A 14590-nucleotide genomic window follows, 5' to 3' on the forward strand; every position below is an offset into this window, starting at 1 on the left:
CCTGCTGTGTTATGCACGAAAGTGCATGGCTAATGCTCGCAAATATTCAACAAACCGGTTAGGTTAGGTTAGATTATGAAATGCCCATTTTCGTGATAAGTGCCTCCAGCGATAATAATAATGGCGTGCCATTACTAAATTCTCGTTCATACATCAGCGAGGTATACAATTACGAACGAACTTACGAAAATCAATTAAAAGTAGCGGTAAAGTATGAAATAAAAAAAAATCTATCGCGCGTCAACGCCACGAGGCGTTAGATTTTTAACCCCATTGAAAAAATTTTGTCTGCCAAAGATGTGAAAAATAAAAAAATTATCTTCACCAAACGGCACTTTTATCGTCCCTATCGTTCACCGTATCTGACATCGAATATTGATTCTTGTCTAATAAAATTTCTAATCACAGTTATTACCAACACTGATTACCAATATTACTGAAAGGAAAAAACGTACCGTGACTGATTTCTGTACCAGAACTTACATCAGTAACGGTACGAGTTATCACAGCGAGTAGTCATAACAGTCGGATGGCCATTATCATAAGCGCGCCAAGTAACGCCTATAGACAGTAATGATTACATTAGAATATTACACAGCAAGCCATAAGCTTGCTCAAACGCATTAGCATAGGCGCGCGTCCATGCAAACCGCATGACGTGTTTACTCGTTTGACTATTCAAGTGGAAGGCCGGTGGGAGGTAGGTGGCAGCACCGAACAAAACAATCTGCAATATAGGGAGTTCAAGCTGGTGAATCTGATTGCGCGTATAACGTAGAAAGAATGAAATATAAAATTCACAATGAACCGGTTAGTTCCCGGCCTAAAGATTCTATTCGCAGTAGCAACGGCAAGAGGAGCAAAAGTTTGTATCAGCACAAGAAGGCCTTTTCGAAGTAGGTACACCCGCAGTCTTGTTACTCGCCGCAGCAACATAATATGTCCCATCCGTTATATCGCTAACGTGCTACAGTACCAAATGCGAAATACAGCCAATGTACAGTCCAAGTTTGAAGCTTGGTTCAACCATTAGACATATTTCTAAAGGGTTTAAACCGCGGTACAGCCAAGCTCGAAACTCGACTAAGGATCCTCTAATTGAAACTATTGACAGCTCGCGATAACTTGCCGAGCGGACTGTACGCACAGATATAGATATACACGGATATAAATCGGCAATGAAAAGTTTGGATATTCAGTTACTGGTAAGATTCGTGCAACATGAGTGGAAAACTAATGGCTCCAAGAAATTTATCCGATTCTATGGAAATGACATTTCTAACTGATTTCACCGAGAAAACGAAACTTCCTAATGATGACTTTAAGAGCACCTTGTGATTACATAGACGCTTCATCAACTTTATTATTGGCTCGTCAAAAGACACCTAGATGTATAAATTGATCGAACCTTCCAATCAAGCGATCGAATGACAGTGATTTGTCGAATGGGTTACAAGGACCCTCGAGTAAGTAATTAAAAATCACGACTGGATCATTAGCAATCAGTTAATCGGAAATTAATGAAAAGTCTTTAACGAGTCGTAATATTTTATAAATTTTTATAAAATCCAACCTAGTCCGTAATATCACGCGAAACCATATAATCTCAATGGTAAAGTGTAATGTATCCAGCCGATCACCCCACGTGTGGACTTACGTGCGCGATCATTCCTTTTGCAGCGTGTGATAAATGAGGATGCGCAATTAGTCGTCGTTAACGAGACGTTCCCAGATCATCCATTCCTATCCTCGTCCTGCTCCACGACCGTGTCGCTCTGCATGGGTAACACTTTCTCTAATTATCCCAGCCACCCGTTATATCTACATTGGGATCGTACAGAAACCAAACGGCGCTCCGTGCCGTGGGAAACTGTGGAATCAGGAGAGATCATTCGTCGTTGCGTCGCGAGCATGAAAATTTCCCTTGGTCTTCCGTCTCCGCGAGGGACCGAGAGCGGACTCCTCGATTATCTTCGTTTTCCGGGTCTCCCTCCGGCAGCGTCCGAGACAAATGGAAGGAGCGTTAAGATAAGAGTGAGGAGAGGTGGGGGATGAAAAAATGAGAGGTTGCTTGGAGATGGGAGTAAGGTAAAAAATTACGTTACCGTACTCAAAGGGTGTGTTGTTGGGTCACGTGGGACTTTTTTCGAAATTTTTTCTTCTCTTGGATTAACAGTGGGCCATTAGCTGTGGGCAACTTTGCCGAAGGATCATAAAAGATATTATCGATCCTCAAGCTGATCTACGGGATATTGCGTCGTCCGCTGTGTTAACAATTGGCAACGGGTGTGTCCTTGGACCACGTGGGACTTTTTTGGAAATTTTTCCTTCTTTTGGAATAATAGTAAGCTATTGGCTAATGGCAACTTTATCCAAGGATCGTAAAAGATTTTATCGATCCTCAAGCTGATCTACGGGATATTGCGTCGTCCGCTGTATTAACAATTGGCAACGCCTATACGTATAGGTATAGGGATGATCTAGGATACAGTAGCTATAGCGGATGGCAAGTAGCTTTGTGGATCTTTACGAGAAATTTATAGCACTTGAAGAAAAAAGACGATAAAGGTAATGGGGGTAGTAAAAAATAATAATAGAAATATTTAAAAGAGAAAACAACATTTCAAATCCGATAAGCTTCCAGACTGTCGATTTTCAATCGCAACCAGCGACTTGGAATCTGAATACGATCGCCGGCGACGCTACGAAAAGACAAAGGAGGCCTCTCTCTGGGTCGACGGGCGTCGCCGTCGACGAACAAAGCCTCGGCCTCGCTCTCGGTCCTCGGCACAGGTGAAAAGCGGGATGAGAAAGAGCGAGAGGGAGAAAAGGGAAAAGGGAAAAAAACCGGGAGAGAAAAACCTGGCGCCTCTCCAATTGCGCGATGACGCGTACAATGTCACTACTGGACGCGAGACGCGCGTCGATAAAATGCGTCGCTTGCGCGCTGTGATTTATTATCATCGGATCAATGATACTCGATAGTCTTGTGTGTAAGTGCTAATTGAATGCAAAACTTGAATGGAACAAAAAAACTATAACGTGGTACCAGTCATTAAAAAATAATAGTAATAATAAACATGCGTCTCGTACATAAGCGTGTATTTATTGCTATGATGTGCGGTGATTGATAAATCTTATTACGCTACTGCGCATGCGCGTCTTCTTCCTCGTCTTTCGACAATAAACTCGAAAGCTGTTTTACGAGAAAAAAAAAAGGAAAATACCAAAATCCAGTATTCCTGACGATACTCAAAGACGAAAACTTTTCGCGCGCGTCGCCAGACGGATTATTTACTCGGGATCGCCCAAGGCTTTTTTCCACCTTGGCCTAATAACAATAATAATAAAGTTCGCGCCATTTGCACGCAACGCGATCCACTCCTGGCGGCATAATTCAAATCATTCGACCGCGATACCGTAGACGCGCGCGCGAGCATTGAGAAGTCAGTGGAAGAAAGAAGAAGTACCGTGAACCACCACAATTCAAATATTGGCGCCACGATAGCTATTCGAATATCCTAACAAACCACAAGGATCGCACGAAAAATCACGGCAGCAGTAATTCCATCGTACTCGATACTTTCCAGACAGGAAAACATCCAAAAAACAAAAAAAAGGTAAAACCCACTTCCGGATGGCTTTTCCGAATGATCCCGCCAAGTTAAGCTTCGTGAAATTGAGTGCCCTGCTCCCGAAAGAGGTCGCAGTCTCCTATCCTCCATCTTTCCTACCGTCGAAGCTTTCCTACGGGATACGTTAAAAGGACATACTAAATACTTCTTGAATTAGTACCCTGACATTCCGAAGCTTACCGAAATGCCGGCATCTCGAGTGAATCTACTGTATACGTATATGACGTATCTAGTATACGTATACACACATGTATAACACTATGAATTATTACTACGAGTACAGACCGAAACGGACTTAAAACTCCCGAGTGAAACACAAACACGAGCGACAAGAATAAGCTCGGTTTCCTTAGAGAGGAAATTCAAGAAAGCACCATAGCCAGTCTAGAGCATTAAAAGACGACGTGCGCCATATGGGGATTCTGAGAGCGCAAGAACCGTATGTTAATACCCACAGCTATAAGATATGACGTTTATTTTAGCCTGATGCATATGCTAATACACACGCCGGGAGTTACTGCAGCTATTCTCAATCCGCGTTCGCGCTGCTGAGTGAAGTTAGCAGACAAGACGAATACAGTCGAGCAGCGATTAACATCGGGGAGAGAGCGTCAAGAATAATAGCGATAACAACAATCGAATCATATGCTTATAAAGTTCCTTTGTTCTTTCTCAAGTAACGTATATTTAACGTAAATTAGAGTTTCACGCGTAACGTAACAATTGGGACTTGTGAGATTGAACTTTTTTTCTTTCTTTTTCTTTTCTATCGAGAATAACCCTATTGGATCCGATAGAAGATTAGATAAACAACTGCTACTGATGGTATCAAAGGGAATTGACATTTTCATACAAAAGAAATGGCCAATCTGTATTCAAGATAAGGAATTTACTAGGATCAACAGTAATTGGCATCCACGACCAATTTATTTATAAAGACTGATATATATATATATATATACATATATGGAGAGAGATTTCCAGTAAAAGAGGGTTCGACTAGGTCAAGGGACAGAGGAGTTGCTTTGATCTGCCAATCAACGAGCAGTCCCATAGTAGTTTGTATACTACACAGTAATCAAGTAACAGGAAATTGACGAACGTATTTCCATTACGTTATCGGGTATGATAATACAAAGTCTTCTACCGACCCTTATACCCTGTTTGTGCTTCCTGTGTACGTGACGAAAGTTTTAAAAAAATTTTGCCTCGTTAAAGATGCAAAGAATAAAAATTTCAAACATCAAGCAGAATGTATGATAACCAATAAAGTACCTGATAGCGTGTGTGCTCGAGATGTAAATATTACATGAAAAGTGGAAAATGCATGAAAATTTAAGTTGACAGAGATTTCGATACCGAGAAGCCTCATTTTGAATCATCGAAAACTGCGACTCTTTAATAAGGCGACTAAAGAAATGCAGCTGCAACTGCAGCCCGAGAATCTCGAGGATGCCCGAGAAAGTAACGTAAAAAGTTTCAATATACAGGGATAGCCTTTCAAAGCTCAACTCTTTGAGTAATCATGTCGAAAGTTATCTTACACCGACTTGCAGCAAAGTTCAAGCCATAGAAATTATACCTCGTATCTTTTAACCCACGACACAGAGGCTACCAGGTTATCTAACCTAGTTTTAAGAGCAACGAACGAGCCCAATTTTCGAGCAACAAATCGCAACATCGGACGTCAAACGCGATTGGCCTTAATCGTTACCATGAAGATTTCGAGAATTAAAAATGTCAAAGGTCAAACGACAAATCAGCGATAGGACCTCTTATCGTGGGTATGACAATTTTCAAACGGAGGATGTAGGTACTTGGAATACATATATGCACTATTTGCATATATATATATACATATACACAGTGACGTATTCAATAAATGCACTCGACTGTAGGTCATAGGACGTTGCATTAACTGCAGCTGCAACACGTTACGGCCGAGTCTATTAAGACCGAGTTCCAAGATGGCCGCGATACCATCCACCAGACTGCACCGATGCGACGTAACGTCTTCGATTGACTTCCGCCGCCAGACTGGAGGACTCGGCAATTCCATTTCTCAAACTTATTTTTATTTTCTTCCATCTTCCACGGATACAAGAGAGAATCCAGAACAATGTGACATGGCTGACCGTTACAAAGGACGGGATTATATATCGTCGCGTGACAGTACAAACAAGCCCTAGGAAATTTTATCAACCCAAGAGACAGTGCAGCACTTAGGATAGCACTACGGTGGAGTATAATAAAATTTCGATTCTTCAAATTCCTTAGCTGTCAAAAGAATAATATTTCATCTACGTGAGATGCGTCTCCCGTAGACTCCACGAGAAATAATTCCCATCTCGAATAACAAATAACGAGAACGAAAGGAATTTGACAAATGTACCGTTGAATAATGTAGCCCTGAAGACACGTAATGTAAATTAACGAGTAGTACCGGGTGTACTAATTTCAATTGAATGTTTCAAGAAAAGCTTCATTGAAATTATCGAGAGTTCGACACAATCGCGGCTAAACGTATTTCACGAGCCAACAAGTAAGATTAGTTCAGTCACTTGAAGTTGGCAACAGTTCGTTCGACAAATAGGACGGAGTTCCCACGAGATTGAAAAAAAGTATAATAAACCGCCCAAGAGCCACGACGAGGAACTTTATCTCAGGAATAATTAAATTGAAAATCACGGAATCATTGAGGGATACGATATAAAGTAAAAAAGAAAAAAGAATATCTCCCCTTCGACGCCTCTCTTCAGACAAGTGAACAGTCGGTGGAAGATGAAGAAGCAGAGGTTAACTGGCAGTTAACACGTTGTTTGCGGATCACGTAAAATTACGTTTACAATGTGTTAACCCCCCTGCTTAACCTGTGTTAACATAAGTACCACGTTACCCATTGGTATTTGCAAATCCCGTCACCCTTTATCGCCAAACAGAACACAAATAATATTTCCTAAAGCACTTTTCCTTTTAAAAAAGAAAAAATTAGGAATTAAAAAAGAAACCAGAACCACAAATAAATACAAAACTTTCCAAGGAATAAGATATTTGCCAAGAGACAAATGTTCCAGGGCTACCAAATAACAAACAGGAAACACGAATCTGCGACTTAGTTAAGACAAGTTGCAGCTTCCGATGGCTCAGCGAAGATGCACCAGGAAGATGTAACCTTAGTTGTAATATCTGGCAGTAGAAAAGCATTTATGGGAGAGTTGCATAGTATCTGAGTATACCACCTGGTATATATTTCAAAGATAGATGTTTTGTATATATGTATATACCTATGTATATCACAAGTGAATCCCTGCTATACACCATAAGATGCGCGCGAATGATGCATGCTCGGCTTTTACTATGACGCCATTGCCAGTGGTGAAAGGGGATCGACGTGAAATATGAAAGTGAATGCTCATAGTACAGGTGCACAGCTAGGGAGTAACTTATGCGTATCTATTCGCGAACCTGAGAAACTGACAGAAAAAGTATGAAGAGAGATGATGATCACATATGGGAGAATAACGAGCATATATATGTGGGAAAAAAAAGAAAAAGTGAGAATCAATGAAGAATAAGTAAAAGTACCTCGGCGCGGTAAATATGAAAGTGACAAAAAACATACACAAATTACAAAAGCATACTTACACACGTATATTGAGTATATGTATAATATGGAGTACAAAGGACATTTCACAGGAAAAGTAAAATAACAATGTGTACAAGTATTACGTAAAACGCGCGCTGACCGTATAACGCGTGGAGCCAAGTTATTTGTTTTTAATTGCACTAATTGGTTCGTTAAAATACTTTCTTGAATGCGTGAAACGGCGGTGTTGGTTGTTGAGATTAATAAAGGACACGAAAGTAATAATAATATATGTATATATATGCTAATAGAAAACAATCAGTTGAAATAATAATGGCAGAGTATTAATAAACGGGCTCTCATGATAAATTGACCACTAATGATTTTTCCTCTACAAATCGAATGAATTGCCCGAATTTCCGTTTTGGCGCCGGCGGAAAATGAATCACGAGCGATGACGTAATTGCCCGTCCCCTATTTGGTGGAGGATTGGTATTGGAATAAAAAAAAAACAGGAACAACGTTGAAAGTACATCCCGCCAGTTGCCAGCTCGTAAAAGCGATTATTAATATTTTATTTCCGGAGCACGCTTCGAGGAGTGCTATACGTTTTATGGTAAAATATTCTATGTGTATATATATATATATAAAATAGTACCAGCTATAGGGGAAACTATAATCAAACAGTAGTTGACTTCCAGAGTGCGAAAATAAGGGTGAAAACGAATTTCACTTGAAAATTAATAAATCAAGTCCCGAAGTACGCTATATTATCTTGAACAATCTCCAGATACCGTTAGACACTTTTACAGCCAGCTTCACCTGAATGGACCATATACCGTCCATAGCATCCGCAGTTGACAATCAAACAGAAGGACACTCCTTTCGCAATAAAGCAGCGCTTTTTTATGGTCTCGAACATGGCGCCGTTCCGTCAGCCGAGTGAAACAGGATTTTTATACGAGAAGGAGTTGTACGGGCATCGCGTAAAGTACGCGAGTCATTGACGCGAGGCTTGGAGAAAAAGAAAAGAGACAGAGAGAGAGAGAGCCCTCGAGGATTGGCCAGAGGTGTACCTTTATAAGGCTATATTATTGAATTACAGATTTCGCAGATGGCGTTGTGTATTTACGGATCCTTACCTTGTCAAGCCCTCTTGGCACTATCCACCCTAAAAGGGTATACTAGAGAGAGAATGAAAGAAAAATACTCAAAGTCTTTTCTCACCTTCGTTATTTGATTCCTTCTCTATGAAACAAACGACAAAGCAGCGTCTTGACGATATCGTTACGCGTCGCTTGTGCCAGGTGGGATCAAAAATCTCAGCTTCGGTACTTGACAGCGTCACTGTTTTTAGCACTTTCAGATATTTTATACCACTGTACAGTCCATTCCTACCCTTAAATTCTGCCCTAAACACTTCATTCCGTCCGTCCCTGATTACACGTCCAAAAATCCACGGGATCGACAAGCGACCGCACGCCCAAGGAGAAACGTAAGCGCGACGCCATGTTTAATCCACGCCGTAGTCAAAACAATGTCCGTCGATGTTTACGAAATTATTTTCCCGTGAAAAAAAAAATTAGCTTTCGACGCTCTACTATTACGGGACAAAATAACGGACGATTTTTACACACTCCTAAACAGCTCGTTAATAACAAATTAACCGACAGAGTTGTTTATTGTCGCGCGTCGTAGCTGTCACGTGAATAGCCGCTTGGCTATCTTTATTCAGAAGCGCCGCGAATAATTCAATTAGGAAATTCCTCGTACGTAAGATATTCCAACCTGTACACGACTACTATATATCTTGACCCATGACATATTTCCATGTAATTATCAACCTAAAGTTTTTAATTTTCATAAATAACTAAAAACCATTAAACCGATACCTCAGAGTGCACTGACTCTAAAGGCACGTCCACAGCTTTATTATGACTGCCTGTAATGACACGTTATTAAAATGATTATTACTCCGGTTACTCTTTACTTCATTTGTATCACACTGTACTACACGAAGGAGTCTAAAGTTCCATCACAGTGTTATACCTGCATATAAATAATGGGCTTGGTTGCCCCATAGTTTCACTGCCACTATGGCGCGCTTTGTATAAAACGATCTTATGGAGTACAGACATAATATCCCTGCTGCCATATTTACCATAATATATATTTTGAAAGTACTGTAGAACGGGTCACCTTGCGTGAGCAAACGTCACTCGTCGCACGATATATGTAACTAATGACGAAGGCGATCCAGAAGAATCGTTAGAAAGGGGCAAGGTCACGTGGGTCGTGTACACTATTTTCCAAAGGGAAAGTGCCGCTATTAACGGACAACGAGGGTTTTAGTGGTTGGTACGAAGTAACTGCACGTGAAAGGTCTTAGGATTATCAATTAAACTAAGACACTGAGGCTGATGGTCCATTAAGGTGGTATCCACAGTAATACTGAAACCATACTAATAGAACATAAATACGTACAAGGTGACACTATAATATAACACAGCATACCGATACCTAAAGCGGAGTACCTCGTTAATTTACTCCATCAATGAATTTTCTCTTGAATTGAAAAACTCGAAAAAAACTTTGGAAAATGACAGCCATTTAAAAAGTCTGGCACTGTATGCTGCCTAATGAAGGAGTTTAATTAACTATTATGCTACTGTTCCGAGGGTGCGCGTGAATCTGAATAGGCGCAACCTTAATTGCAAATTGCAGGAGATTAGTCGGTCATTCGTGAACTTTAAATATCGTTAAGAAACTTGTACCAGCCAGGAGAAACGGACGAAGGAAAATGGACATAAAGAGGTAACGAGTCGAGAAATAAAATCGAAAGAAAATTTTCATTTGTCTCTAGGTTATTTAATGTTCTTCTTTTTTTTTTCTAACGAGCCACGTTATCGTTATTACTACTCGCTACCTCCGTCAATATCTTTTTTCCCCTTCTAGCCTTCCGCACTTACAGTTGTTTTCTTATATAATTCACTATCGCCTTTATTCCCTTGGAGACAGCCCCGAACTTTCACGCGACTCATATCGCGGTCACAAGTCATTCGTTATTAGTTCCGTTTTGGTGACTACACACTGTGTTAATCATTTTGCAAAAAAATATCTTACGTTTAACTTTCCATATGCGGAACGCATGTATTTTATTACTCGGTTATAAAATTCCAATGACATTTTTATTTTGGGCATATAAGTAATCCTAACGATCATCCCATGACATACAGCGTTATTCAGAACTATCGTACAAGCTGAAGATGAATCTATCGTAAGAATCGATAGAAATCAAATGAAAGGCCCAACTTCAGCTGGTACGTAACTTTGAATAACACTGTATATGTGTACCTTATAAATCTTCGATCGAAGCGATCAAACAGCCACAAAATGAATTTTCATTCAGACTATTGACAGAAAATCCTCTCTGTAATTGCTTAGCGCTACACCCTGTTCTGCATAAAGATTATTTCACGGGAGGATCCCCTCCAATCGAAGCTATGCTAAGTAATTCGGAATTGAAAATTTCCCGGTTCGACTCTGCAGACCACGAAGTGGATGGGACGGAGGGACACTGGGAAAAAGCACGATGGATATGCGAGGGCTGAACAAAAGAAAAAGAGACCGTATGTGACGAACTTGGAAAATCTAGTGACGGCGGTGCACCGAGGAAACCCGCAGGTTCGATTTCCGAGGCACAGAAGGGAAGCGTTTACTATGTGTACCAACTGGTGGTGGAACGTAAAAAAAAAGGGTCCAATGTTTCTGTAGCGTCAGGCCTGACTTAAAACTTTATCCACAGCCTCCGCGCCTAACCCCCCTTTTCCCACCGTAGCATCTTCTCAGAATTCGCCACTCGATTCCTGGAGCCTTAACTGTGGGAACTTCAAACTTTTTCGGACGTGTTTGCATATTTAAAAAAAAAAAACAAAAAAGTAATTTCGAAAGAAACTAAATGTAGCAACATGGAGAAAGACGACGTCGTTATAAAGTTCCCTAAGAATTCGCCATAATTCAATTACCTAACAATATCTATGTAAATTCTATAGCCGTCAATGAAAAACAATGACCAAATCGATGTTGTTAAAGCTCGGTCCACTCCGTCAAGAAAATGTCCGCGACAGGTAATATCTGGCGAATGTCCAAGTTCCTAGTTCAAACCTGTTTCAGTGGACGCGACTCCTGAACCCGACATTTGTCTCTGAATAACCAGATACACAAATAACCTGGCTTCCAGGCTAACTTCGATTTCACGGAATACAGAGTGAACGGTAGATTCGACTTTACGTTGGACGTACGAACAAAACACTTAATTAAATATCCTACAGAACGAACGGTAATAAAAATTCCACTCTTTCGCGTCAATGACTTTCTTAAAAACTAAAAATAATACATACGCAGGACTATGAACTGGGCATTATAACCTCCTTCTAGCCGAAGCATACTTTAATCGTCATTTCGACTACTAGAGAGCGCGGCGGTAGATCCCCACCGCATACAACTTACCTCTAAGTTAGCCGGATACTTTTAACTTTGTTTTTTCTGAATTAATCGTGTGGTGGTCCAATTAAAAGATTTGCTAGTCAATAGTTTTTCCGGAATATGAAAAACACATTTTAGCGAGAAGTCAACGGGACTTATTATTGTATTTATTAATCGATTTTTTTTTTTTTATACGGGAGCAAATCGATGCGAAATCGTTTGATGGTTACGAATAACTTAGTTAAAAGTTTGGTTAGTCATTGATTCTGCAAAAAACCTTAAAAAAAACTGTAAGCGCAATAGTGGCGGGGGTAGGACACAAGATGGAAATGAGTTGGCCGGACAAATATTAATTTTTGAAGTAAAAACATTCTCTGACGTCCTAATCGACGTAGAATCGTTTGGTGGTTACAAATAACCTAGTTAAAACGTTTGCTGGTCATCGGTTCTGCCCAAAATTAGGACGATTAGGGCAATGACTAGTAGCTTGCGACATTAGGTGTGTTCCGAGATCTGTAAGTTATTCGTAACCACCAAACGATTTCGCATCGAATTTCCCTCTTATCGAACAAAATCGGTTGATAAATAAAATACATCGGACTAACTTCTCGCTAAAATTTGTTTTTAATATACCATAAAAATTATTGACTACCAAACCTTTTAATTAGTTCACCAAACGATTAATACAGAAAACAATTAAAAAAGTTAAGAATGTCTGGCTAACTTACTACAGGTCTTACCCTATAAAGTTGTCCGTACGAAAAAAAAAAAGCCTAAAAATAATACACTACGAGAGTCAGTTTATCCGAGAATTTCTAATACGACAAAGGGGTTTATATAACAGACAGAAGCACTGAGCCTGATGCCACGATCGAACGCCACTGTGGATTTGTGACAAAGTATATTAATTCGCGTCAGCGACATCAGCGGCATATCCAGGAACTACGTGGCAGTTACTCGAAGACTCGTGAATGGATCTAACGACAAATGAAGCGACGCTCGTAAAGTAAAACGAAGGGAAAATGGCGATGTATGGTTCATGCTCAGGTCGGTAGCTTGTCTGACAGGCTTATGTATACGTACTTATATACGATGAAGTACATAACTTATATGTACGGGAACAGTGTAAAGGGAACTGCACGGGGTTGGCACGGCGCCGTGGATAGTACTGAGGGTAGTAAAGACCCATTACCGACTAACTCACTGGATATTGTGGCACGGTCGTGCCTTTACTCTGGACCATCTACGTATATGGAGCATCGATGCATCGATGCATACACAAAACCGCATGCCCTTTAGACTGAAACGTCCGTAGCATGCACGATACCGCGTAGAGGCAATAATATTGTGTGAAGCAAGACCGTAATGACAATTAAAATATACCGTTGAACGCGAGATGAAAAATTCCCTCTGACGAGGAATTTCTCTCCGATTAATTACTATAGATATAATTGACTGCGCACGGTAATTCGGAATTTCCACCATTTGACAAACTTCGCAACGCAATCAGTACGAACAGTACGTAATGCAGTGTGAGGAAAAAATAACGAGTCTTCCACACCATCAAAATATAAATTACACGCAAAATCCCTAGACATACGACTGCACCGATAAATTTGCTAATAAAATAAGCTAAAGCGGAAAAAAGTTACAAAATTTTCTTGAAAAAAAAAAATTCATCATTAACTCTGGTATTTTCCATCCTTCTCCGGTTGACATGATTAACGTGTATCACGAGGGAGAAAAATTGTGAAAAGTGGAAAAAAAAACGATAAAACTAACGCAAAGCGGCAACCTCGGAAATGTTCTTGCGGAAATTGAAGGTTATGTTGCGTCAAGTTCGCGCTCGACGGTCTCAATCGCGATTAAGCGTAATTTAGTTAATCGCCCGAGGCGCAGCCCTCCGACGTCCCGTAACTGTCCCAAGGATGACAGGTTCGCGTTCATCATTATTCTCCGTGACGGAGGAACGTCCTGGCGGGTGATTGGCTCGTGCGCTGCCACTACTTGATCAGCTCTTAACAAGGTGTCACTTGAGGGGGCTGGTTAGAAGCCGATTTGAAGATTATGGTAACTCTGACGATTAGATGGACATATGGACAGATTATATCAGAGAGATACGGACATATTATTATGAAAGTACAGAAAAACTTTTTCAAACGAACCAAGACTACCATCCCCGATAATCCCCTTTAATCGCTTACTAATGCAATTTTTTCGCAGCACAATAAGAAATGCACGAACTTCGAGCGAGTGGACTGTGCAGTATATAATTTACCCTGTATTCACCTTGCTCTCCTGAGCTCCGTCTCCGTTTCACCTACAAGTCACATACGTGCATATATATGCAATTATGCACATATGGCAACGCATATACAGGCAATTGCAACTCGTGTAGCATTTAGTTTCCGGCTCGAGGAAAAGGCGTGAAAATTAAGTGCCGTCGAAGGAGCAGACTTAAACGTGTAACCCACTACCCATGAGACACGGTGCGTATGTGAAAATGGAGTAACGAGTTTGATAAATGAAAAACGACATATGGAATTTGTGTATACGCAGATCCAATATCCCGATTCAATGAAACTGGATGTCAGCGGCGATTTGTATGAACAGTCAATAATGTACGTTGAGCGTAACTCCATGATAGTATGCTCTTGATACGTCTAATACCCAGTTGACTTGAAACAGTGAATCCTGCTCGTTGGATTTTCTTACGCTTGTATATTGCACAGAAGAAAGGTTATATGTGGAAAAAAAAAACATAACAGTTTCTATGGACCATAGCAGTAACATGAAGAAGAGTAACAACACGTGTACCGACAATGCAAGAAGAGTAAACGCAGCGAAGCGTGTTCTGCAGGATATGGTGTGTAGGTGTACGAGG

The 14590-nt window shown here is 40.5% G+C and overlaps 1 protein-coding gene across 3 annotated transcripts in view; it reads right to left on the bottom strand.

The window, feature by feature from the left end:
• LOC107267309 (polypeptide N-acetylgalactosaminyltransferase 2) overlaps positions 1 to 14590 on the bottom strand; it is a 95983-nt gene that overhangs the window by 51874 nt on the left and 29519 nt on the right. Inside the window, exon 1 of one of the 3 annotated variants that reach the window (XM_015738840.2) lies at positions 8449 to 8726. The exons of the other annotated variants lie outside the window; for them this stretch is intronic. The gene's annotated coding sequence lies outside the window, so the exon portion shown is untranslated. Of the gene's footprint in view, positions 1 to 8448; positions 8727 to 14590 lie in introns of those variants that run through there. 3 annotated transcript variants of the gene reach the window in all.

Source organism: Cephus cinctus, unplaced genomic scaffold, assembly GCF_000341935.2.
Source record: "Cephus cinctus unplaced genomic scaffold, Ccin1 Ccin1_scaffold0398, whole genome shotgun sequence".
NCBI lineage: Eukaryota > Metazoa > Arthropoda > Insecta > Hymenoptera > Cephidae > Cephus > Cephus cinctus.